Source organism: Monodon monoceros, unplaced genomic scaffold (genome assembly GCF_005190385.1).
Source record: "Monodon monoceros isolate NGI ecotype Baffin Bay Population unplaced genomic scaffold, NGI_Narwhal_1 Super_Scaffold_12, whole genome shotgun sequence".
NCBI lineage: Eukaryota > Metazoa > Chordata > Mammalia > Artiodactyla > Monodontidae > Monodon > Monodon monoceros.
In genome coordinates, this window is record NW_021703768.1 from 139,002,094 (window position 1) to 139,005,780 (window position 3,687).

The 3,687-nt window shown below is 37.9% G+C and overlaps 1 non-coding gene across 1 annotated transcript; it reads right to left on the bottom strand.

Moving 5' to 3' along the window:
• Nucleotides 1–2,475: 2,475 nt before the first annotated feature.
• Nucleotides 2,476–2,578, bottom strand: LOC114893480. The gene has a single exon (XR_003792906.1). It is a non-coding gene; the product is annotated as a U6 spliceosomal RNA (small nuclear RNA).
• Nucleotides 2,579–3,687: the final 1,109 nt, after the last annotated feature.

The following is a 3,687-nucleotide window of genomic DNA, read 5'->3' on the forward strand; positions in this document are numbered from 1 at the left end:
GTCTAAAAAAATCATCAAGAATTATAATTCAGATTTGTCTAGTACTATTGTCTCTATCCTCACAAGTTCGTAAAGTGACAAAGAGAACTTGATTGGGAGTCATAGGCCAGAAAAATCCAGTCTTCCACTGTGGAAAGTTGGGAAAGTGGAGTTATTCTTAATTGGGTTTTTTGTCCATGTTTATCATCCTTCCCATCCCTTCAAAATATATGTCCTTTTATTATTCTGGTCTATTTTTATGATTTGCTGGAGCACACTCTGGATGCATTTATGAATGTAACTTTATTAAACACATGCAGGGACTTCCCTGGTGGTGCAGTGGTTAAGAATCCTCTTCTCAATGCTGGGGACATGGGTTTGAGCCCTGGTCCAGGAAGATCCCACATGCTGCGGAGCAACTAAGCCCGTGCATCACAACTACTGAGCCTGTGCTCTAGAGCCCGTGAGCCACAACTACTGAGCCTGTGCACCACAACTACTGAAGCCTGCAAGCCTAGAGCCCATGCTCCGCAACAAGAGAAGACACTGCAATGGGAAGCCCCCCCACCACAACGAAGAGTAGCCCCTGCTCACCGCAACTAGAGAAAGCCCACGCGCAGCAATGAAGACCCAGTGCAGCCAAAAATAAATAAATTTATAAAAAAAATAAACACATGTAAATAAATATGAGTAATGGCATTTGTAGTGAATAGAAAGGAGAAACTGAAGAAGATGCTTTTTTTGAAGAGTTTTTGTTTGGCTCCTTGGCAGAAAAGCAATATAAGCCTGGACATGGAAGTGCATTTGTATGCCATAATAGTGCGGTGGATGATTGTGTCAGATGAAATATCGACCTGCATACAGAGTACACAGCTACTAGGAAGTACCTATTGTTGATTTCTCATCTAGCATCTGACATAGCCCGTGGGTGAGGTTTTTGACAACTGTCAGAGGGCAAAGGAAATGCTCCCTCTAGAAGTACATGGGGTGGGAGCAGACTGAGCTCCGGCTGCTGAGAAGAGACTCCTCAGAGAGAGAAACACACTGGAGCAACTGACATTCTCATAACTGTTCCTAATACGTGTTCCTCACTTGAGGCCTCAGTCTGCCCATCTGTGAAACCCATCTGTGAAGTGTGTTTACTGAAAATTCTTGATGTATGGATGTGTCAGGAAAAAGAGCTAAAAAAGAAAACATTCACCAGCTATGTAGTACTTCTTGGGATTTGTAATCAAGCTTATGGTTCTGTGTGAGTTGGATTCTGTTTATAATTTATGTCTTTCATAGTAAAATGCTGTATGTGTGTGTGCATGCACGAGCTTGGGCTTACTTTGGAGAAGAACCAAAGAGGATGAATACATTATTCCATTATAATACTAAAACATTTCAGGGACATCCATAGTTAATTTACATGCTTTCAAAAGACCATGATCTTTCTAATAGGAATTTCTGAGATTTGGAGAATATTCTGAATATGTGTTGTCCAGTATGGTAGCCACTAGCTGTGTGTCACTGTGGAGCACTTGAAATGTAGCTGGTGTGAATGAGGAACTTAATTTTTAACTTTTAATTTAAATTTAAATAGCCATATGTAGTTGGTGGCTACCATTTTGGACAGAGCAGGTCTAAAGAGATGTGGAAGAAATACTTTAAAAAAAGTCACCATCTGGTTATGCAGTCTGCCAATTAAATTATTTTATTTTTGGATTCTGATTATTAATATATTCTCTTGTGTTTAAAATGTGCACCAGTTCGTGGCCACTCTCCTGACACCTCTTTCCCCTTCCTGGTCTTACACATATACACACAATACCCTATTTTACTCTGCTGTTATTGCTCAGCACTAAAATTTTCTTTTATATCCACTTCCTGAGTACTTCCTGAGGCAGTACTATGTACATATTATGCTTCATCAAATTCTTCACCATTGGTTCTCCTTTAAAATTAAGAACTGGATGTTCACTCCTGATTTACGTTCTCAAAGGTAGCTGATGTCTTCCATGGTGGTCACAGCCTTCTCCTTAATCTTCTCATAGTATTTCCACTATTATCAGCCCCTGCCTTAAGACTGCTCTTTAGTCTCCTTAGTGCTGCAACATTCTGAGTGCCTTCCTTCTTCTCCCGTTGGTCATTTTCTTTTCTTTCCAGTTTCCTTCAATATTATGGATGTTTACTACAACTCAGATATGCTTTTTTAGATTCAGCCAAAAGCTCTGATTTATGTCTTCGGTGAGAAAATCTATGTAATTCTGATCTCTTCAGTGGTCTGTTTTAAACTCTTACACTTTCTCCTTGAAATTTCTTGTTTGATGTGCAAAAATCTAAGTTTAATATTAAAACATAACTCATATTTTTCCTATCAAAATGAATCCCCCGTCCTATGTTGAAAAGGCACCACTCTATGTCTTGTTAACCAGAGTTGAAGGGCTTGGTCATACTTGACTTTTTATGTATTTTTATGGTCCCTCTCAATTCAGCCAACACATGCTGCTTTTATGAAATACGGAATGCTTCCTGAATTTGCATGTCATTCTTGTTGAGAGGCCATGCTAATTTTCTCTGTATTACTCTAATTTGAGTATGTACTGCTGAAGCCAGCAGAGTTCCTCCTTTCTTAGTGGATGTTGGGTTATATAACAAGTTTCCTTTTCCACTGTCCATATCCTGGCTTAGGTTTTCCTTGGCTCATATGTGCATTATTTTCAGCCCCCTAATTGGTGTTATTACCTTCAATCTCAGTTGGGGTTGTACTAACCACTCCAGTTCTATCTCTTCTGACTGTTGTGCATGCGTCTTGCCCTCTGGATACATTGGCATGCCCAGTCTCATTGAATAACTTGCTTTTCCAACCACGTGCTTTTGCTTAATGCTGTTGGCTCTGCCAAAAATTAAATTGTCTTATTAGTGTATTCAAATCCTATATGCCTAAAACTTTCAAGGTTTATTTATACATTATTCACCAACTGTTTATTGAGTGTATGCTGTGTACTGGCATTGAACTAGGCATCTCTATCTTTAGTGCTCAGCTCATAAGAAGACAGAATCGCTGCTTTCACGGAGTTTACATTGTAACAGGGAATCTGACAAGTAAATATTCAGTTATAGTACCATGTGATAAACTTCTGTATCATCATTACATGGAAACCATCCCAAACCACTTTGGCTTCTCTGAACTTACGGAGATTACTCATTGGCCACTTAATTACATTACTTACTTTTATCTGTTCACCTACCGATTTTTCTATTATGTGTTAATTTCATTTCCTCTATTGGATTGCAAACGATTTGAGGGCAGGAAATACTTTGTATACCACTGAATATACCCTATGGCCTCTAGTCCACAATGTTTCATATAAAAATCACAAATACCTGGCAGTTTGTAAGAGGGCTATATTTTACCTTTGGGAATCTTTCCTATGCACTACATAATTATTTCTCGGTCAACATAAAATACAGAAATGTAATAACAGAGAAGGTGAGATTTGTTTATACTCATTCTACATTGAGTGATGGATTTAAACATGCAAATTGAATTACTTATGCTATTTAAAGTATATTATGTATTACAAAATGTTATATTTCAGAATTCCCTGATACAAAATACACATAAATCTTAAAAATGAAGAACATCAATTAGAATTGAATTTCCAAACTACTGTGAAATTTATGCTAAAAATCAGAAGCCAAGAGTAAAATATTACAGTTGTT